The following is a 24,290-nucleotide window of genomic DNA, read 5'->3' as shown; positions in this document are numbered from 1 at the left end:
TATGACTATTGAGTTGTATGAATCCTTTATATATTTTAGTTGTTTACCCCTTCTCAGATATATGCTTTGCAAATGTTTCTTTTCCTATTCTGTGTGTTGTCTTTTCATTTTGTTGGTTGTATTTTTGCTGTGCAACAGCTTTTTAGTTTGATGTATTTCTACTTGTTAATCTTTTATTTTGTTGCTAGTGCTTTAGGTGTCACATCTGAAAAATTATTGCCAAGACCCATGTAAAGGAACTTTTCCCCCTAATTTTCTTCTATGAGTTTCATGGTTTCAGGTCTTGTTTTTAAGTTTTAAATCCATTTCAAGTTAATTTTTGTGAGTGGTATAAGATAAGGGTCTAGTTTCATTCTTTTTCATGTGAATATCAAATTTTCTCTGCAGTATTTATGGAAGAGACTTTCTTTTCTCCAATGAGTGACTCTCCTTGGGGGGCAACTACTTCCTTTGCTGGGATCCTGTCTTTTGTTTAAGTTTTCAAATGTAACTATAGTAAAGTCATTTAAAAAATAATAAAGGGCTAGGTAAGTTCCTCTAATGCCACTTGAAATTTACACAAATAGCAAAGAATGCTCTTAATAGCAAGTCTGAGCATTCAAGTGTGGAAGTCATAGACAGAGGATGATGAGTCTAGAAATTAATGTTATGATTAGATGCTCCCACAAGGTGCAATAAGCAGGGATCCAAGAAAGACATGCCTGTGCTATGTCCTTTACATGCACCACATGGCACTTGGTACTCAATGAATTTAAGTCCTTTTCCCTTTTGCATTTTGCAAGATGCTTCCACATATTTCATTTTTCTATATATTAAAAAGAAAATCCCAAGGAATAGACCATTATTCTTATTGTACTAATACATAAGAATCTTTATTCACTGAGTTTAAGAATGATTGGATAATTCTGCAGTTCAGTCTCTGTAAACTGAATGTTCCAGATTGGCTAAATTGATCATGTAGGAATTGATCTCATGTCCCTCTGGCCGCTGAGATACGATAATGACAGAAAGTCTGATAGGAAAGGTCTTCTTGTTTATAATCCAAAGTGAACATGGTTCCCACTTAAGTGAAGACTCATGACACTTTCTTGTAACACCATTGAACTTGCCTTGTGCAGTGGCTGAGGACACTATTGTTAGTCCCTTTATCCCTAGGGTTGAATGGGTAACATTTTGTATTGCAAAAATATACCAGTTGTTTAATTTCACAGAGTTCTCAAAGAAAGTCTCATGGAAAGTCTCAGACATGAGATGGAGAAGGTGGAGTTTCTAGAACTGAACATTTGTGTAAGTTAAAAAGAGCTTTCAAAGTATATCAGACATGTAGAAAAGCAAAACATGTTGCAATCATGTCACACAAAGGAGACCTGCATGCAAACAGCATAAAAGGAAAATAGAAGATGAGGTTAACTAGACAGGTATTCAAAGTTCAGACAATAGAAGATACTGACTAGGAAGATTATAGAATTTGACTGTAATGTATTTAAGAAAAATTTGACTATAAAGAAGGAAATAATTTATTTACAAGTAAAGCCATATAACCTTTTTTAAGACACGTTCTTATGCCTTTATTTCAGGCTCCTTCTTTATGTGAAAAGAAAAGGGAAGTAAAGCATAATGACTGAGTAACTCAGGAGAACCACAGATCTCTTGTTCTCTAAAGGAGAGTAGGAAGAGTAACTCTCAGAACAGTATGGGTGATTGGGGTGCCTGGCTGGCTCAGTTGTTAGAGCATGCAACTCTTGACCTCAGGATTTTGAGTTTGAACTCCACATGGAGTGTAGAGATTAATTAAATAAGAAAAAAAAATTTTTAAGGAAAAAAACCCCAAAACCCCAGGTGCCTGGGTGGCTCGGTCAGTTAAGCATCTGCTTTTGGCTTGGGTCATGATCCCAGAGTCCTGGAATTGAGCCCCACATAAGGCTTCCTGCTCTGCGGGGAGACTGCTTCTCTCCCTGCTTGTGCTCTCCCTCTGTCTCTTTGTCAAATAAATAAATAAAATCTTTTTAAAAAAGAAAAAAGAACAGAATAGGTGACTTCTTCCCTCAGCTAGTGTCTAGTGTCTGACATTACGAAACTCAGAAAATTTCCTTATTATACTAATTTCGGGCCCTTACAAAATCAGAATCCTGTATATCATGAGATAGTTAAGCTAAACTTCCTAACTCTTTTTATACAATCACCTAGAAAAAACAGAGTGGCATCCTGAGTGAGCCAGAATACCTGCAAAAAAAGTTTAAATAGATCTGCATTGCATCTAATATCTATATATCATACCTAGTATCTATTAGTATAGATACCTAGTACTCTATTAATTCATTCAATCAATATGTATAAATTCCCTACTATGTCAGGGAGTGAGGATACAGTGTTTATAAGACAGATAAGATCCCTGACCTCATGGAACTTGCAGTCTCCTGTGGAAAATAGGCATTATATAACAATGCATTCATTTTTACCTGTATTCCTTTGTAAAAAGCAGATATCTTTTGAGGTTTTATGCTAGGTGTAGATGATATCAAAATTGCTGTCTTCAAGAAAGTGAAAGTTGAATCTACTTGTTGGGAATGTATTACATTGGTAAAACTTTGCTAATTGTTACTTTTAGTGTGCAGTAATGCTGGACATTTCTATTACCTTATAACATAATTCAACCCAAATCCCCTTTCTGTTCAAATCCCCATCTCAATCCACTTGCAGCTATTATAGAATACTATCACTTGTTACTACTGAAGGCTAATCAAAGAACCTATGGATTCTTCCACTGAACAGAATTTCTCTGCCATATTGAACCTCAGCTGACAGGAAACAGGCCTATTCACTTCTGTTTCAGAAAGTAGAAAGGTGCATTTTCTTTTATCTGAGGGCTTATGGAACTCACAAGATCTGAAAAGCCTGTTTTAGAAACTGGCACAAATAAAGACCCTCGTCCAATAGTTTTATTTTTAGGACTTGTCCGTATGTGTTAACAAGAGTTTCAGATTATAAGAAGTTTATTGTTTAGGCCACTTTAAGGCAATATAACTAGAGGCAAAGGTAAGCACACTACCCTCAAAAAACATCAGAGGGACTATTTCTGAGTCATCAGACAAATACAGTAAGAGCTTATATCTTTTGAGTTCACCCCTTTAAAAATAGACCAGGAAAGTCTCAAAGCATATAGAGCATTTAAGTTTCTGGTCTCAGCTTTGGAGCTATAGAGTGATTCATCGCATCTATTAGCTGACAATCATCAGTACAAGAAATCCAAAAGTCAACACTGTCAAAGGTTCAGCTAAGACTGCAATAATTTGAGATATATTACCTTTATGCAATAATTTTAATAGTGAATAACCTTTTAAAAATTCAGTCTGGCTCCTCCAACTAAAAGAAAAGAAAAATACTCAAATAGAATTCCTAAAGGATTCCATAGTGTCACAAATTTGTAAATGTATATTTAAATAAAATTGTAGGGGCTCCTGGGTGGCTCAGTGGGTTAAAGACCTTGCCTTCAGCTCAGGTCATGATCTCAGGGTCCTGGGATCGAGCCCCACATTGGGCTCTTTGCTCAATGGGGAGCCTGCTTCCCTTCCTTTCTCTCTCTCTGCCTGCCTCTCTACCTATTTGTGATCTCTGTCTCTCTAATAAATAAATAAAATCTTAAAAAATTTTTTAAAAATATTAACAACTGTTCCATGGATTGCTTTTTTTTTTAAATTGGTGAATTCAAGGGAGAGCAGAGATATGTATGGTATGCTGATAAACTGACTTTCTGAAAAACAAACAAAAAACCCCCAACAACTCTGATTTCAAGTCTTCCTTGATTTCTTTAGCATAAATACCCCCACCATGGCCAATTTCAAGTTACCAGCCTGAAATCACTGAGCTTAGAGTTGGAAGAGATGTGCATAATCTGCTCTTATGAGCCTGTGGAAGCCAGCTCCAGCATCCACCGACCGTGATCTGAGGAAGAGAAATACTACTTTAGTTTCTGTTAAGGAGCCAAAAGACTACATTTTTTCTGAGGTAGTTCCTAGAAAATCCAGTCTTTGGAATTATACCATGTTTGGTTTTAATGTTTTATCATGCTAAAGATTCCTTTTATAAATATTTTCAATGATGCACACTTTGATGCGATTTAGGTTGAAACGTGACAATCAGTTTTCCCTAATGAGAAATATAAAGATATAAATGTTTGTTATCAAGGCAATAATATTAGAAAGATTTCTAATAAAATTTCAAGTTGCTCAACTTAGCAGTAATGTTTCTATTCCGTTGGATGAAATCAATTTATATTTAAATTTTATTTATTTATGTCCACCAGATGGCAGACTTACACAGCAACCTTACAAACAAGGCACATCATTTCTACAAGGCTGAGCAGTAAGTTTTGAAGATGCTAAAGGGAATTAAAAGAACTTTCATTACACAAGAAATGCGGGAGCTCATTTGCAACTTGGATTGTACTCTTATTTCCCTCCCTCCAGCCCACATGACTTCTTTGGGTTCCAGAGGGCATTAGGGCATTATCACTTCTCTTTTATGAGATTTTCATTAAAGAAACATGCGAATTTAAACACAGGTGAAACTGAATTTTCCTTCCTCTCCACTTCTCTTTTAGTCTTTCCTTCCAGCTGTTAATTTCCGAAACCTGGAAATTACCTTTGATAGTTTTCACTTTTCCTACTTTCTCTATTGAATTCAACATCAATCCTACGGATTCCTGTCTATCATCTTTTCTTGGGATGATTACCACAGTCTCCTAACTCATCTCCTTTCTATTCTCCACACAACAGAAAAAGCATTGTTTTAAAAATATAAATCAGGGGTGCCTGGGTGGCTCAGTTGGTTGTGCTACTGCCTTTGGCTCAGGTCATGATCCTGGAGTCCCAGGACTGAGCCCCACATCCAGCTCTCTGCTCCACAGGAAGTCTGCTTCTCCTGCTGACCTCTCTCCTCTCATGCTTTCTCTCCCTCTCTTTCAATTAAATAAATAAAAATCATATATATATATATATATATCAGAACATGTTATTCTTTTAAAATCTTTTAGTGACTTGCATGAAACTGAAGAAAAATTTTCCGTTCAGTGTTGATCTTTTTTACGCTTTAAGGTAAATAGCTTCTTACTTTTTTTTTTTAGCTTCTTACTTTTTTAAAACAGAGTCTCGGGGCACCTGGGTGGCTCAGTGGGTTAAAGCCTCTGCCTTCAGCTCAGGTCATGATCCCAGGGTCCTGGGATTGAGCCCCACATCAGGCTCTCTGCTCAGCGGGGAGCCTGCTTCCTCCTCTCTCTCTGCCAGCCTCTCTGCCTACTTGTGATCTCTGTCTGTCAAATAAATGAATAAAATCTTAAAAAAAATAAAATAAAATAAAACAGAGTCTCAAAAACAAACAAACAAATAAATAAATAAAACAAAGCCTCAAAATGAAGTAGTAAATGTGAGTAGATAAAAGGAAAAGCAATAAACTGCAATAATTCCACTGGATATAGCTAGTGGTATAGCGTAGTGCAGATGCTGTGCTCTCAACAGAAAATAAGTTGTTACTTTAGTGTCCTTAGGGTCATAATCTACATGCTACCTACCACAGGAAAATTATTTGCTTGTTTACCTCAGAGAGGTTAAAGGTAGATTTGGGGATCTTATTTTGAGGGAATGGAAGTCTCTTGAGAGAAATTGTGAAGGGAAATTTGGGATGATGGTTAGATCTGAAGACAATAATATTAAGTGCTTCTGACTAGAAAATGTTGAGATAAATCTACCTCATTTCCTTGGGAGTATTCTTCTCTGTTCCAGTTATGTATAGCTGTATTACAAACCACCTCAACTCAGTAGCGCAGAACAGTAGTCCATTTATTATTATTATCATCACTCATGGCTTTGGAGGCTAACTAGATTCAGTTAAGCCCAGCCTCTTGTGGTTGCAGTCAGACTGTGGCTGGAGCTGGAGTCCTTTTGAGGCTTCTTGCATCGACATGTGTACAGAGATATGGGCTCTTGGCTGGAACCTTAGCAACAGCTTTTGACTGGAACATGTACTTTCATGTACTTACAAGTACACATGTCCCTTCTATGTGGTTTGGGCTTCTTCAAAATAAATGATCAGTGTGGAAGCATAAAAACCATCTTGGGGCCAACCTGGGACAGTACAGAGGGGCCGTTTCAGTTCTAGAGCTCCCTAAGCATCAGCCAACGTTGTCACTTGGACTGCATCACAATTCAACTTCTCCCTCTGTCTACTCTTGTTTTGCTTCCCTTCCCTTCCCTTCCCTTCCACAGGTGCTAATCCCAAGGCATTCCTTAATAAACATACACAATAACTTAGTCTTAGAGTTGGCTCCTGGGGGACCAAGCTTACAACAACATGGGAACTATAAATTCAGTTGGGAAGACTAACTTGTGAGAGTCAAATGAAGTGTACCCATATGAGGCCAGTCAGTGTTGATGCCAGAATTTTCACTTGGGGACATTGGAAGCAGCATTATGTTTTGCATATGTGTGTGTTTAAGGAAGTTGGAGTGGGGGAGGGGAACTTACTTTGGGGCTTTATTTTGAAATTGCTTATATAGAAGTACATTATGACTTCATTGGATATTTATTTATGGGGCTTGTCTGGGCAGCTGATGGAGATAAAGGGATGAGACTAAAAGATTCTGTGTACCTATACACAAACACTCCACTCCCCACTTGTCACTCTTAGGATGACCATCTAAGGTTGGCTGAAAGAGTTGTGGAATTCTCCAGAAAGTCTTGCAAAAAACTAAAGCACTTAACATTGTTGGTGGTGTTTTGTGGCCAAAGATGAGCAAGAGAATAATTGTAGGGGCAGAATGAGAAACTGCCATGACAGAACTGAGGGGGGAGGGCAAATGAAGCAGTAATATTCACTGCTTAAATTAAGATTTTCTTGTAGGAAAATTCACTTGATGACTTTGAGAAGACTGTTGGAGTCTGTTTGAGAAGCAAGGGAAAAAAACCTCAGGGCTTCAAAACTCATTCCCTCCCAAATAGTAACATAGTTTACTCACTTTGTTTCCTTTAATTTTTTGTCAAATATCTCCTTCTCAAAGCTGTTTCCTTGGCCATTCTCTCTACTTAGACTAGAACCCCTTTTGATGGTGGATATTTTCTGTCCTATGGTCTGCAGAACAGAGACATCTAGTGTACAGGAAGAGAGAAGAATGTAGACTTGGAAGGGAAGAAGAGACCCCCCTCCAGCACTGAGAGCCTCTTTTGATTTCCCATTGGTGCTTGTGGCCCTGGATCCTGTATCTTTGCTCTTTTCCCCCTTTTCCCTCTTCATGTAACTCATGTGGGTCTGTATCAATTGCCACCAAAGGTTCTAACAAACATGCTTTTCTTTAGTAATTTTTAGGTCTTACCCTTTTCCCTCTAACTACCCCTGAATTTTTTTAGAAAAGCAAAGATGGGGAAAGGTGTTCTTTTTTCTTTTATAGAGAAGCAGACACTGCTCAGCAGCATAAAGGTATTTCTGATAAAAGGTTGAATCTAAGACGTTCAGGAAAGTATCAGTCTAATTTTTCTGTTCCATTTGAGGGCACTTGTAAAAACCTCACCCTTGGAGGACCTGGGTGGCTCAGCTGGTTAAGCATCCAACTCTTGATTTTGGCTCATCAGGTCATGATCTCATGGGTCATGAAATCAAGCCCTGCTTCCAGCTTCACCCTCAGTGGGGAGGTTTTTTGAAGATTATCTCCCTCTGCAACCCCTCACGTGCTCACTCTCTCTCTCAAATAAATAAATAATAAATCTTAAAAACAATAACAACAACCCATAATCCTGTACTATTTTCTGTTGTTTTAAAATTCTCTGAAAGATATTTATACAAAGAAGTCTTTTAAAAGCAGGCAGACTTGAGGAGACATTGCTATGTCCTCTGAGAAGTTCTCTACAACCTGGGACACTCTGCAGACCTAACCGGTTATCTTAATAATTTGTTTCCCTAGTAATTATTTTAAAAATGACATCTTTACTCTTTATTTTTTTATAAAGATTTTTATTTATCTACTTGACAGACAGAGATCACAAGTAGGCAGAAAGGCAGGCAGAGAGAGGAAGGGAAACAGGCTCCCTGCTGAGCAGAGAGCCCAATGCGGATCTCAATCCCAGGACCCTGAGATTGTGACCTGAGCTGAAGGCAGAGGCCTTAACCCACTGAGCCACCCAGGTGCCCCAACATCTTTACTCTTTAAAAGGTAACTAAATATATGTGAGGTTTCTTGTTAAACCAGAAAAAAGATTTTAGATTGTCTTTTTCTCTTTTTAAAAAAATTTTTTAAAAATATTTATTTATTTATATGTCAGAGGGAGCAAGCACAAACTGTGGAAGCTGCAGGCAGAGGGAGAAGCAGGCTTCCCACTGAGCAGGGACTGATGTTGAGCAGGGAGACTCAATTCCATGACCCTAGGATCATAACCTGAGCCAAAGGCAGCCAACTGAGCTACCCAGGCATCCCAAGAAAGTCCTTTTCCCTTTATGCACAAGTGAATAGCATCTTTGACTCTTGGCTTCCTTATTCAAGTAGGTGAGAGCTTTTGTCTCATTAACTGGAACTAGTCAAGGATGCAATTGCTTACCAGTTCAAACTTATCTTAACTGTTATCATTCAATTTATTTTAATTAACTGATCCCTAATACCAGGGAAAGTATTTTAATTCCATTGGTGTTTATTTCTTATTATTTCCCAAACAATATTAAAGACAGAGTTTTTATATCTATAGTATAAACTTACTGCTTATCAGGATCCTAAGGCCTGAATGAATATGAGTGCTACTTGAAGAAGAAATATTTTATTTTTGCAGTCTCTTAGAAAAGCGTAAAACTCTCCATAGCATCATTTTGTCAGGAAAGCAGATTTGCTTTTGAGTGCATCTCCAAATACTGTATATCTTATTTGGTGTACTTGAATGGTGTCTTCTAAATTTTAGAGACTTACTTGGTTCTAGGATTGTTTATTTGAGTACATAGTCCAGGTCTGGGCAACACAAGTTAAGGAAGGGACCAAATTGTTGGTGAACTGGGGCTTTATTATCTTTGGTGAAACTAGTCAAAGGTATCCTTTAACTGAAGCCTGCCTAGGGTTTCTCAAATGTAGGTATTGTTTTTGTTTTTGCCATATTTATCCAAAGAATGGATTTTGTCTTCTCCTTTCCTTATTGCTCTTGGTCCACTGGGTCATCTACCTATTACATCTTAGCTATGCAGTTAAAGCACAAAGCTTTTGTAATATATGTGGGGAAATCTTGGCATACTTACAAAAAGGTAATCTGATTCACAACTAATTTCTTCATTTGCTTCCAGTGCATATAGAGAACTCTCTTACTTTTCCTGATTTCCTAGGAAGTGAGATTTCTTTCCTTCTTTATTTTTCTAGGTTAACTTTTGAAATGAAAGTCATTTCATGGGTGCCTGTAATGTCCTTGTAATGTCCTGTACACTTTAAGTCTCTTACTCATTGAAGCTTATTCTTAACCAGTCCCTCTTTTCCCCGGGCACACAGGCTCTGAACAATAAATTTGATTTTTTTTTTTCCTTTTTAAAAAAGAATTTTCCAAGGGTGCCTGGGTGGCTCGGTGGGATAAGGTGGTCTGACTCCTGATTTCAGTTCAGGTCATGATCTCAGGGTATTTAGCTGGAGCCTGCTCAGTGGGCTGTCTGCCTGAGATTCTCTCCTTTTCCCCTTCCCCCACTCACACCTGTGCTCTCTCTCTCTTTCTCTCTCTCTCTCTCTCAAATACATCAATAAATCTTTAAAAAAAATTTTCCCAATTCTTGAGAGTTTCAAGGCCCCCTAGCTGGTAGATGAAGATGTCATAATTCAAAACCGGGCAGTCTCTTTCTAGAGCCTGGAGTCTTAGTCACTGTAGTACCTCTTCTAAAGAATGGACATGGATGAGCATGAGGCAGAGGACAGAAGTTTGGAGAGAGGCTCCAGTGCAGTTATTCCAAATATCTTGAGAATGGGGGGGGGGGGTAATACAGCCAGTCTAGATTAAAAAAAAGCCAAAGGCAGGGTGGGTATAGCTTTTGCTTCATCATTTTCTTGTGGTAAGTATTAATTGTGGACGACTATGAAACTTAATACCAATTCCAAATCTTTATACTTTCTTCTTGTAGACTTTTGGGTCTACATGAAAATAGAATTCTTAGGTAACTTTTTTTTTTAAGTTCCCAAAGTAGAACATACAGATTTGTACCCTCCTCCCCAAGTAGGCACATACCCATGAGCAGACACATACACACACACACACACACATGCGCACACAGACATATCCATTCTCTATATGACATGTGCTGTAATTAGCTCTTTAAAAACTACCAAAATACAAACTTCTCTCATTTTCAGTTCTTTCCCTCTCAGGTCTTCCCAGTACATATTTCTTCCAGTAATACTAACATACTTATTCTAGTCATAATTGCTGTGTAAGAAACCACCTCCAACTTAGTGGAGTTAAACAACAACAAACATTTTATTATGGTTTCTGTGAATCAGGCTCAGAGACTCTCATGCTAGTAACATCAGACACTGACTAAAATTGTAACAGCATTTGGGGCATTTTAGGGCCAGAAAAAAAAAAGAGAGAGAGAGAGAGACAGAAACTGCATCACCTTTACTGACCTAGCCTCAGAAGTTAGATAGTGTCTTTGATTATAAACAAGTCACAAGCCTGTCCACATCTATTAATTTCATTGCTTTCTTCCTTTCCATTGGTAATAAGATCATGATGGAATCATAAGCCCAAAAGGAACCTCAAAAGTTACCTAGTCCCATCCTCTATTTCATGCAAGTTTTAATAACTCTCTGAAAAAAATTTCTGTTATTTACATTGATTTTCTCTTCAAATTTTAATCATTTTCTTAAAAATGTGAATTCTAACAAGTTTTGCACTTCATTTTATTTTTAATAATGATACATGTTTTTGCAAAACTACTTAAAAACATAATACAGTAATAATTATGTTCAAGGAGTTAACAGTTCAAATGACCATACACAGAGGAAAAGGACAAGCATAGGCCCATACTTTAAATAACTACTCAAGGAAAGGACAGTTTAGGGAATAGTCAGAAATGTCTACTTAAAGACTTCAATGCAGGTGGGGTTCGCATGATGAGATTAGTGCTTGTGCTCCTTCTCTCTCTCCCTTTCTCTCTCTTCCTTAACCCCTCCAATTCTCCGTATGAAGATAGAGCAAGAAGTCAACCATCCACAAACCGTAGAATGTACTGGCACCTTAATCTTGGAATTTCTAGCCTCCAGACTGCGAGAAATAAATGTCTGTTATTCAAGCCACCCATTCTACAGTATTCTAGTGGCTTGAATTGACTGACACTAAGGAAATTGAGTATTTAGGTTTAGAAATGCACATTCCCATAGGAAATTTGATTTAAACTGATAAGAACAGATACTACACTTGATCTTAGCCAAAAGGCCGAGAAGCGATTTGATTTAAATAAAGATTCATTTCTGAAATAGGCCATTAACTGAATCCATAATATAATTGAAATATCAAATATTTTAAAATAGTTTTAAAAAACTGTTACAATATTGGTTTTTAAATGCAACAGGTAAATAAAGCTGGGTTTAGTTGTCTTTGCTGTTCTCTAGCTGTGTTAATCTGACCACATCATCTTACCTCTCTGGGTATCCTTTTCTTCACTTACAAAATGAAAGGGTAGGAATGGTTGTGGAAAAATAATATTTAAAAAAGTTCCTTCCAATTCCACACCCACTAAAAGGAACTCAAAGAAGCTAGTTAGTGAAGGAAACTTTATCCATACTGAAACTGAGGAATGCCTTAACTTCATACTGCAATCTCTGATGAACATCGTCCACAAGTCAGCAGAGAAGCCAAGCTATGGTACATGGTTCTCTTGCTCTTGCACAAATGCAAGCTATGTAGATAAGATTGAGGCACATCTAACTCTATTCAGTTTAGAGGAATGAGGTCTTCAAAGGATGGGTGGCCTTCAGGAAAAATAGAAAACGGCTGAAGAACAGTTCAAAAACAGCTGAAAAACAGCTCAAAATTCTTTGAGTTGTTACCCTGCTAAAGGTCTCCAGGAGAACATGGCATGTCTAGAAGGTCTATTTAGGATGGATGTGAGGCTGTAGATTGGTTAGCAGGGGAAACTTAAAGCTGATTTTGCAAAGCACTTTATATCACGCTGAGGAAATGTCAAACTTCAATATTAAAGAGTTGGGGAAGGGCTGCCTCTGAAATTATGGGGCCTACAATCCCTAGGTAATGTTCAGCTCTGTCACTGCCAAAAATAATAGAAAAGGAGGAGAAAGCCTTCAATAAAGAAGAAATCTATCTTTTCTTCTTAGAAACTACTTAGAAGGCAGTAGTGGGAAACAATGCTGAAGCCCCAAGCTCAGAGCAGCTGACATCTGTGCCATCCTTTGTGTCTTTCTGGGCATCCCTAAATGTAACAAGAGGAGTGAGGAATTGAGGCCTTGGAAGCCTAACATTTAACCCATCTCATGGTTAACCTCTGTCTAATGGCTGGACAGGAGAGTTTTGCAGGTTTTGGCGTGACTCAAAATAATTATTACTGGTTTTGGCAAAGAGTGAAGCCACGTTCTAGTCCTGACAGGATTACCCCTTTGACAAATAGTATGAGCAACAGCATAACTGTTACTCTCTTTCTGGCTATAGTTGCAGCTGTCATAGATGGAAATGGACAACACCTTATTTCTGTTTGTGAGAACTCTGGACACCCAGCTGAACCTTTGGTTATACCTGAGGAGACCACAGATTTAGCTAAAAAACAAGATGAAAAACCATTAGAGGGGTGCCTGGGTGGCTCAGTGGGTTAAAAGCCTCTGCCTTCAGCTCAGGTCGTGATCTCAGAGTCCTGGGATCGAGCCCCACATCCGGCTCTCTGCTCGGCGGGGAGCCTGCTTCCTCCTCTCTCTCTCTGCCTGCCTCTCTGCCTACTTGTGATCTCTGTCTGTCAGATAAATAAATAAAATCTTAAAAAAAAAAACCATTAGAAGATCCGTGTCTTCATTTGAATATTGAAAAATTAAATAGTTTATGGTGAAACATGCAGAAATCTACAACTTTCTCTTTAATTGCCCCGGCAACATCTGGACACACTTCACTCTAAAATCCCAGATGAGATCTCAAAGAAGCCATGTTCATTAAGTTACCCAACTATTATATTAATTGTATCCTGGTTTTGGGATACACACACACACACACACATACATACACACACAAATTTTCAGAGTGTAAATGTGATTGATGTGATAAAGTGTAATGTAAATAAATTTCACTAGCACAACAACAAAAGAAGTGAGACCTGCCAGAGACATGGCATGCCTAATTGCCCACCCCAGCTCTAACATAGGCCTTCCTTTATGAATGAGAGCAGGGACTGTGGAGAAAAATGTAGAATCAGGAAGCTGGTCCCGCCAACCAATCAACAAATAGCTCCCGGTGAAATAGATTTGAGGTGGCACACAGAGTAGAACCTTAAACAGAATGGTTGAACTCTAGGGGCACCTAGGCGGCTCAGTCAGTTAAGTGTTTGCCTTTGGTTCAGGCCATGATCATCGGGTGTTGGGATGGAGTCCCTGGGATCGAGCCCTGTGTCAGGGTTTCTGCTCAGCAGGGAGCCTACTTCTCCATCTCCCTCTGTGCCCTCTCTCTCATTCTCTCTCAAATAAATAAAAATCTTAAAAAAAAAAAAAAAGGTTGAACCCTAAGTCTTCTCTATGGCTCCTTCCAACTCAAATATTCTAAGACATGATAGGTAAGAAATCTTCATTTTGAATGTTGGTACTTAGCAAAGTACCAAAATATAGATTTACTTATTTATTTATTTATTTTTAAAAAGATTTTGTTTATTTGACAGACAGAGATCACAAGTAGGCAGAGAGGCGGGCAAAGAGAGAGAGAAAACGAAGCAAGCTCCCTGCTGAGCAGAGAGCCCAATGCGGGGGCTTGATCCCAGGACCCTGAAATCATGACCTGAGCTGAAGGCAGAGGCTTTAACCCACTGAGCCAGCCAGGTGCCCCTAGATTTATTTTTTTTTAAGATTTTTATTTTATTTATTTGACAGAGACACAGTGAGAGAGGGAACACAAGAGGAGTGGGAGAGGGAGAAGTAGGTGTCCTGCTGAGCAGTGAGCCCAATGCGGGGCTCAGTCCCAGGACCCTGGGATCATGACCTTAGGTGAAGTCAGACTCTTAATGACTGAGCCACCCAGGCACCTCAAAATACAGATTTAAGTGAAAGTGAATGAAATGGTCAGTAAGAATTTCATGATGATTCTAAAGGGGACTCTGAACAACTTTCAAATATATTAGATTGAATTTTTCCTTTATCATTGATTTTACTCCCAGCATTGAGACTCTCCTGCAGGAAGGTCAAGAGCATGATCCTCAAGGTGGTAGGCACATGGACAGTACCCTTTGAGATTGTAAAGGGAACAAAGAAAGTGGGAGTGAAATTTTTCTATGAGTGCACCAAGATTTGGAAGCAGAAAGACAGACCAGTTGAAAATGATGTATAGGCCATGGCCTGCTCCTTGCCTCCAGCAGAGTCCTCTGCTAAATCCAAATGTAGATCAAAGTGGTTGTAGAGATGAGTTCTTTTGAGGAGGACTCCTCCATACACTATTGGTGCTCACACCCTTGGTATCTTGCCCTCACTGTCTTCCGTGTCCTGGTCCTGGAACCCCACCAGCCCTGCACGCAACCTGTTCACCAAGGAAGATGGAGGCAAGCTGGTTGAGCAGGCTGAGTACTCTGACATGTTCACCTGTATGAAGACCATGATGGAGCATAGCACCAAACTGCCCAGTCAGAGTGTAGCCTGCTCTAGGCGGCCTATAAGAATGTCTTCAGATGCCGCTAAAGGATTTTTCAAATATGGAGCAAAAGATGAACACCTCTGATAAGAAGTCACAGCTGAAAAGGCTGAACTGAGATTCATTTGCACCACTGTCTGACAATTGTTGGTAAGAACTTAATAGCCAATGCAACCAATCCAAAAAGTAAAGTCTTTTATCTGAAAATGGAGTTTACTTCTAGTAACCTTTGTTGAACATGGTGATGATTAAAAACAAACTATAGATAATTCTGGAGGAGCTTTCCAAAAAGCATTTGATATAAACTATAAAGAGAGGCAACCCATACACTCAATCCACATGGGGCTGGCTTTTAACTTCTCTGTACTCTACTATGAAATCCTTAATAACCCAAAGCTTGCCTTTACACTGGCTAAAACTACTTTAGTTGTTCTATTTTATTGAAGTATAATCAACATACAGTGTTATAATGTTTATAACATAAACATTATACTATGTTTTTACATATGTATACATTACTCAGTGCTGGCAACTATAGGTGCTCTTTCAATCCTCTTTATCTGTTTCCCCATTTCCCCATCAACTTCCAGCTCTGGCAACCATCAGATTGTTCTCTGTATTTAAGAGTCTTGGTTTTTTCTTTGTCGTTTTCTTCTTTCTTTGTTCATTTGTTTTACTTCTTAAATTCTACATATGGGTGAAATCATATGGTATTTGTCTTTCTCTGTCTTACTTATTTCACTTAGCATTCTATCCTTTAGGTCCATCATTGATACTGTTGCAGATGGCAAGATCTCTCTCTCTCTCTCTCTCTCTCTTTTTTTTTTTTGACTAAGTAATATTTCACTCCACATCTTTTTTTTTTTAAAGATTTTATTTATTTGACAGAGAGAGATCACAAGGAGAGAGAGAGAGAGAGAGAGAGAGAGAGAGGAGGAAGCAGGCTCCCTGCCTAGCAGAGAGCCCGATATAGGACTCGATCCCAGGACCCTGAGATCATGACCCAAGCTGAAGGCAGAGGCTTAACCCACTGAGCCACCCAGGCAGCCTTCACTCCACATCTTCTTTATCCATTCATCTATCGGTGGACATTTGTATTGCTTCCATATCTTGGATACTATGAATAATGTTGCAAAGAACATAGGGGTGCATATATCCTTTTGAATTAGTGGATAAATACCCAATATTTAGTGGAATTACTGAATCATATGGTAATTATATTTTTAACTTTTTAAGCCACCTGCAAACTGTGGCTATACCAATTTGTATTCCAACCAACAGTGCAGGAGGGTTCCTTTTTCTCTTTATCTTTGTCAATGCTTGTTTCTTATCTTTTTGATGCTAGTCATTCTGACAGGTGTAAGGTAATGATATTGCATTGTGGTTTTTTTTTTGTTTTGTTTTGTTTTTGTTTTTGTTTTTTTAAAGGTTTTATTTATTTATTTGACAGAGAGAGATCACAAGCAGGCAGAGAGGCAGGCAGAGAGAGAGGAGGAAGCAGGCTCCCTGCTGAGCAGAGAGCCCGATGCAGGCCTCGATCCCAGGACCCTGAGATCATGACCTGAGCCGAAGGCAGCGGCTTAACCCACTGAGCCACCCAGGCGCCCTGCATTGTGGTTTTAATTTGCATTTCCCTGATGATTAGTGATGTTGAGTATATTTTCTTGTGTCTGTTTGGCCATCACTATGACTATTTCTTGAAAAATGTCTATATGAGTCTGCTGCCCATTTTTAAAAAAAGATTTTATTTATTTATTTGACAGAGAGAAATCACAAGTAGATGGAGAGGCAGGCAGAGAGAGAGAGGGAAGCAGGCTCCCTGCTGAGCAGAGAGCCCGATGCGGGACTCGATCCCAGGACTCTGAGATCATGACCTGAGCCGAAGGCAGCGGCCCAACCCACTGAGCCACCCAGGCGCCCCTCTGCTGCCCATTTTAATTGGATTGTTTGTTGTTTTCTTTTTGGTGCTCAGTTGTATAAGTTCTTCATATATTTTGGATATGAATCCTTTCTTGGAAATATCATTTACAAAGATCTTCTCCTATTTAGTGGGTAACCTTTTCATTTTATTGATGGTTTTCTTTGCTGTGCAAAGGCTTTTTAATTTGATGCAGTCTCAATAGTTTATGTTTGCTTTTGTTTCCCTTGCCAGAGAGGACATATCTAGAAAAATGTTTCTAGGTCCAATATCAAAGAAATTATTCTCTATGTTTTTTTCCTAGAAGTTTTATGGTTTCAAGTCTCATATTTAAGTCTTTAAACATTTTAAGTTTATTTTTGTGTATGGTATAAGAAACTGGTCCTGTTTTATTCTTTTGCATGTAGCTGTCCAGTTTTCCAATCTTCACCATTTATTGAAGATTCTGTCTTTTCTCCATTGTATATATCCATTGATCTATTGTCTATTTTTGTGCCATGCCTAAAACCACTTTTGATGAAGCCATCACAGAACTTAATGCACTGAAAGAAGACTCATACAAAGACAGCACCCTTATCATGAGGTAGCTTAGTGACAACCTAATATTATAGACATTGGACAATGCAGAAGAAGAAGGTAAAGTGCAAAAGAGGCAGAAAACTAAATGTATACAGGATGTCATCCTTTTTACCTTCAAGAAAACTTTTTGCAATCTCTATTCCTTGGATTTTCTTTCTTTCTTTTCTTTTCTTTTTATTTTTTTTCAAGATTTTATTTATTTGTTTTTGCAAAACAGAGAGAGAGCCTGTGAGACCACAGGCTGGGGGAAGGGGCAGAGGAAGAAGCAGACTCCCCACTGAGCAGGAAGTCTCCCATGTGGGACCTAGGAAAATGACCTGACCTAGACATGACCTTAGATCATGATCAAGAGCTGGACACTTAACTGACTGAGCCACCCAGGTGCCCACCTCTACTTGGATTTCCTATAGTAAAGAAACCCTTTCATGTTTATGGAATCATCCATTTGATATTTCACAATGGATTACATTTCTTAGGGTAGGTGTTTTACTATAGATGTCTCATAAGCCATCTATTCTTTAGATAGAAATAATATATGTTGAGTTCTGTAGAGAATAAAGTGGATATTTAAAACCAGAAATAAAGCGGTGAGGGCAATGTAGAACAAAATCCCACTAGAATAGGATTATAGGTAAGGTACTGAGTCAGACAGTTCCCCATGCTGATCAACAGGTGGCATTAGAGTAGCTTGGATGTCAACTGGAACAGAAGGTGGAAATATTCAGGATCCAGGCAAACCTTGGGTGAATGTGTGGGGAGGCAGTGTGACTGGTTGTCTATATTTAGTTATGTCTTATCTCTCTAAATTGTTTATTTCCTAAATCTAGGAACATTTTCGCATACAACTAAAAGTTGTACTGAACTTTTCTGTGCTTTATTTTTCTGCCTTTAAAATGGATGTAACAATGATAGCTACCTCATAGGATTATTGTGAACAATGAAGAGTTAATGCATGTAAATGAACAATGCAATTGCAGGGTAAATGCTCAATAAATGTTAGTCAGTATGACTGCACAATGACCTTGAGGCACATAGTAGGTACATGTAATATCAGCACGTATTAGTGGATGCATAAATGGAAGGATGCTCTTAAACCTGATATTTATAAAACTCAGAGACTACCTGGCATTAAAATATCCATAGAACATATTAGTATGGGAATAATCATTCACACTGGTAATATGATACTTTACTTTAAAAAGTATGTAGTCTTGGGGTACCTGGCTGGCTCAATTGGTAGAGCATGCAACTGATCTTATTGTTTGAGCCCCATGTTGGGTGTAAAGATAACTTAAAAATAAAAACTTAAAAAAAAAGTATATAATTTTAAGAGTCCATTGAAATGGTATCTTCCTGAGTATCATTTAGAGTTTATGCATAGTTCATTGATTCTTTCCAGAGAGGTGTTATATCAATATTGCAAAGCTAGGCAAACCTCTTATAGTTTGTTCCTTAGGTAAGAAGGATGGTCCCTACAATGTTCAGCTCTGTCCATACACAGACATGTCTGTTCAGCTTTATGAATTCAGTTCTATCACTACCTAGAAGGCTACTCAAAAAAGAGGCTGGAATTAGTCTTCCTGTTCTAAGCTTGATAATCAGTTTGACCACATGAGGACTCTAGGATACTTGCTTAGCCTTCAAGCTACATTTTCCCTTCCTAATTTTTGACTCCAGGAGTTCAGGTGTTAGAGTGGGGCTTCTACCCAGATGCCTGGTTTTTATGTCAAATTTTCCTGAGACTATCACTCAATCCTGGACCCCCAGCTAGGGCCTTGACAACCTACCTATCCATTTTTCACTTTCTTATCCTGATACCCCAACTATGCCACTGTCCCTTGGATGTTAGATGAGAATCTTCTCCAATCATCATGGATCCCTATGGAACAACTATCACTGTCCCTTTGACAAAAACTTTTGTAGTCTAAGAGACAGTAACAATGATCACATCCCCTCCTGGATGTGGATCCAAATTAACCCTGAATTCCCCACACCACTTCAGACACTATTATTGTGATTTCTGACAGGCTAGCAAAGGCTGGTCAAGCTACTGGGTTAATCTTCCCTTCCCTAGTCCATGCTCATTTCTACCTTCCATACTGGCTCAGTTAGCCTCATTCATGGTTGATTGGAATGGAATAAGAGAAAGGCAGATATTGCAAGGAAGAGGAGTAATAAGGACACTTTTAGCTCCAGAGATACAAATTCTATATGTGGAAATGGAAAATAAAGTGATTCTGAAATTTTACCATGATTTCATAGAGGCAATACGGACATAAAATGGGATTTAGCTGTTTGAGTCCCACCTCTTCCACTTACAGGTTATTTGACTTTTGTGCAAGCCTAAGCTCTCTGAGTCTCAATGTCCTCATGTGTAAAATGGGATTATAAAAATATTTATTTTGCAGGGTTGTGAGGATTAAATAAGATAAGGCATGGAAAAATGCTCCATTTTGGAGTGATGCTTGTCCCTTTTTTTTCTTTTCCTTCCTTCCTTTCTTTCAACTTAGTTGCCATTCTTCAAAAATTAAGAAATTTCACTCAAGATTCCAAGTTCCTGGTGAAAAGTCAGTTATTGTGGCAACCATAGATTCATTTTCCCACAAGGAAAATTGGCAGTCCCCTTTAAATAAGGCTTAAATACCTTTAAATTCATCCCATCTCCATCACTGTCTGTCTTTCCCATGTTGAGTTGAGTGCCGGTTGCCATTTAAGGTCATGTTTTTCTAACTGGCCATGAGCTGCTTGAACCAGGAGTGGCCAATTGCCCAGAGTAAAGGAGAAAAAAGCAGACATGTGAAATACCAATGAGTCATGGTAATTAACAATAATACAAAAGGGTCATGTTTATGAATTTCTGCTGTTGAGGTCCCAAGAAATGCCATGAATCCAGAACTCCATTTCGTGCACTATTACAGCAATTACTTATGGGTATTCTAGGATTGATATGACAACACTTTTATTGCAATGTACTATATAAACCCCTTTCATTTACATTAACTTGAATTAGTCTTTGTTCCTATCCACCCACAGATTACTGACTGGTATAGTGGAAATGTAAATAAAACATTGCATTTATTGTCAGTTAGTACTTTTTAAATCAAAGTTATTGCTATCATTGTCACTGCCAAGAATAGTTGGAATGGACTAAAATAGGTCAATAGAAAGGTAAATCTTGTTCAAAGGAAATAGGTCTAATGAGTATTCAAGTAGTTCTACGTATCAGTGTATCTACTTATTTACTAACTCAACAAATGTTTACCAAACACCTACTGTGTGACAAGAAAATACTATATAACAAAGTAAAATTTTATCCTTATATTCCTAGCATCTAGAAAAGTACCAGGCATGGAGTTTGGATTCGATAAATGTTTCCTGACTTTAAAAATAATGTTCACTTATAAGGAGATCTAGAAACCCAAGCATAGAGATAATGAAAATAATTTTATTCTGTACAAAAAGGGAGAAATGCAAGTAATATATTACTGTAGGATTATGCTGCATGTTACCTAACCAGACAGATATTTGAGATGCTGCTTTCTAATTCCAGTTACAAAACTAGCACCAAAGCAGTTTAGAGGAGGGGCTGCAACGATTCCAATGTGTATTGAATATTTCTTTCTTTTTTTTTTAAGGATTTTATTTATTTATTTGACAGACAGAGATCACAAGGAGGCAGAGAGGCAGGCAGAGAGAGAGGAGGGGAGGCAGCCTCCCTGCTGAGCAGAGAGCCCGATGTGGGGCTCGATTCCAGGACCCTGGGATCATGACCTGAGCTGAAGGCAGAGGCTTTAACCCACTGAGCCACCCAGGCACCCATGTATTGAATGTTTCATTCTACTAAAGGCAAAGAATTAGAAAAATTCCTTATTTGTCTACCTGATAATTTTATAACTCAGAAGGCTAAAGAAGCAATTAAGGAAGCTTACACTCTAGACCTGACTTTTACTAATAAGGAAAAACTAGTTAGTGAAGTATACAGAAGCTACAAGAAGATCAAGAGAAGAGCAATGTCACATTAGAGTTGGACACTGGGAGTAGAATCCGAATTTGTTAGTATTTTTAGTTGTCAGTGGCAAGAATCCAATTCAAATCGACATGGGCTCAACATGGGGCTCCAACCCAGGATCCTGGGATCATGACCTGAGCTGAAGGCAGATTCTTAACTACTGAACCACCCTGGCGCCCCAGCTTATTTTATTTTATTTCTGATGTTGTTGTTGTTCTGTTATTAAAATACTTACTTATTTTTCTGGTTACCAAACTTAAATTTAATGTAAAAATAACAGAGGGATGATAGATATGATTACATAAAAATGTAGAGATTTTACACATCAAAACACAAAATAGAAATAAAATACAAAGAATAAAATACAAAGAATAAACTGACAATAATATTTACCATACATAAGACGAAAACTTGATGTAATTAGTATATAAAGATTGCATACACATCTATGAGAAAAAAGTGGTAAAGTGGATAAAGTTTACCCACTTTTAAGTGGGTAAAGTATACCAACAAACTAGTTCTCCGCATTTTAAAAAAATGGCTAATCATAAGGAAAATGTATTCAGGGGCATCTGGGTGGCTCAGTGGCTTGAACCTCTGCCTTCGGCTCAGGTCATGATCTCAGAGTCCTGGGATCAAGCCGCGCATCGGGCTCCCTGCTCAGCAGAGAGCCTGCTTCCCCCTCTCTCCCTCTGCCTGCCTCTCTGCCTACTTGTGATCTCTGTCTGTCAAATATATAAATAAAATCTTTAAAAAAAAAAAAGAAAAATGTATTCAACCCTAAGAATAATCAGGAGAATGTAAATGTTAAAAGCTATAATTTTTACGAGTTAAAGTAGCAAATTGTTTTGGATAAAATATTTCATACTGGCCTAGGTATGGTGAGACAAATTCTTGTATGCTTTGCTGCAGTGAATATAAATAAGGACATCTTTTCAGGAAAACAGTTTGGTTGTTTGTCTCAGAAGTGTAGGCTTATTTTAGATTCCAGACATATAACAGTGAATAATAAAGACAAAAATCCTTTTTTATTGGACCTTGCAATCTAGTTGGGATGAGAAAACAATAAACAACTACATTAATAAAATATATAATATTTCAGGTAGTGATATGTGCTGTAGAAAAACATCAGGGAAGATGAATAGAAATTGCTGCAATTTTATATAAGGTTATCAGAGAAGGCCTTATTGAGAAGGGGACATTTGAGCCAAAGCAGACAAGAGAATGAGCTCTGTAAATATGTGGGAAAAACGGGAGAAGGAAAGCAGTGCATATATGGGTTTTAATCTTGCAAAAGTGAGCAAGGGGAGAGTAAGAGATGAGGTCAAATATTGCAAAAGGCCTTAAAGGCTATTGACTTTGATTTTAATGAGTTGAGAAGCCACTGGAAAGCTTGAGCAGAGTAATGACATGAGGTAGCTGACATTTAAAAATGTAAACCAAAGGGAGGGCACAAGAGATAAGGAAAGAGATCAGTACAGTAATCCAGATTAGAGACGTTCATAGTTTAGACCAAAATGGTAACAGTGGACTTGCTTAAAAGTGGTCAGATTCTGGATGTATTTTCAAGGTAGTGAATTGTGGGGGCCAGGAGAAGTAAAGGAAAATATCAAGGATAACTCTGAGGTTTTTGGCAAGAGTGATCAGAAGGCTGGCATTGCTATTAACCAGGATGGAGAAAACTGTCAGAGGAATAGGTCTGGAGAAGAACAGGAGTTCCACTGCATTATTATTAAATTTGAGATACTTGTTGAAGGTTCAAAGTGGAGATAGTGATGGGCAGTTGAATATATGAGTATAGGATGCAGGTAAGAGTTCTTGGCTGCAGAGTTTATCAGTATACAGATTATATAATGGTACAAGACTGGACAAGATCACTGGAGAGAGTATAGAAGAAAGAACTTCAAAAATGAAGTACTTCAATGTTTAGATGTCAAGGTGATGATAAGGAATCCCTAAAGAAGACTGTAGGCTGAGAAACAGGATTCACTGAGATAAGAGGCAATCTAAGAGGATGAGATATCTTGGAAGCAAAAAGAATAATGTGCTTCAAAGAGGGAGAGATCACTCTTCAAATGAAGAGAGGTCAAGTGAACATAAGGACTGACCTTTGGATTTAAATACTTGGAGGCCTTGCCATGAGCAGTTTAAATGGTCTGAAGGTAAAAAAAAAAAAACAAAAAACTCTATAAATTCTGTTCGAGAGAGAATGAGAAGGGAATTTGGAGATTGCAAATATTAAAAACCACAGCATAGTTTGTATCTGTGTTTTGCAATAAAACAGAGCAGAGAAATGGGGCAGTAGCTAGAACAGGGATGTCAAGAGGAGACTTTTTTTAAATGGAAGAAATTTATATGTTATAGAATGATCCAGTAGAGAGAGGAAACTGATGATATAGGAAAGGCAGAATTGATAGAGTAGTGTTCTTGAGGAGACATGCAAAACAACAGATGTCCACTACAAAAACATATGGGAGATTTTAGAAAAACAGATTTCTCAAAGCCCAGAGGAAGGCAACTATGGTTTTATGGCCAACATCATTTAAAAAGGACAATGGATTAAGAAAAAGGAGAGAGACTAAGGGGTAGAATTCTGATGCAGTGGAGGATTCTGGCTCGAATCTAAATTTTAACCACCATTGACATTCAGACACGTCTGCATGTGTAGTGTCTGGGTATGAATCCTCTGTTGTGCATGACAGGAAAAGGAGTCTCCTGGGAAAGAATTCATTCTAAAGGAAGAGAAAGTTGTACGCTTAGGTTTGGACCAATAACTTGTCACACAGGAGGGACAATTAGTAGAGCATGATGTCTATCTGGCCCAGAGGCGATAAACCCATGTTAGAATCCTAAGGAAAGAGGACTACAAGAGCTGAAAGCTCGGTTTCAACCAACTATGTAAGATACCATGATAATAAGACAATGCCATCTTGTTACTCATCTGTTAATGCTTACGCAC

At 38.2% G+C, this 24,290-nt stretch overlaps 2 pseudogenes; one reads left to right on the top strand and one right to left on the bottom strand.

Annotated features, from left to right (window-relative positions):
- Positions 1-11,340: 11,340 nt before the first annotated feature.
- On the bottom strand, positions 11,341-11,444 carry LOC122892695 (annotated as a pseudogene).
- A 3,418-nt stretch (positions 11,445-14,862) lies between these two features.
- LOC122890883 lies at positions 14,863-23,104 on the top strand (annotated as a pseudogene).
- The last annotated feature ends 1,186 nt before the right edge of the window (positions 23,105-24,290 follow it).

Source organism: Neovison vison, chromosome 12 (genome assembly GCF_020171115.1).
Source record: "Neovison vison isolate M4711 chromosome 12, ASM_NN_V1, whole genome shotgun sequence".
NCBI classification, from domain to species: domain Eukaryota; kingdom Metazoa; phylum Chordata; class Mammalia; order Carnivora; family Mustelidae; genus Neogale; species Neogale vison.
The sequence above is the reverse complement of the archived record's forward strand: the minus strand, read 5'-3'. Positions and strand labels throughout refer to the sequence as shown.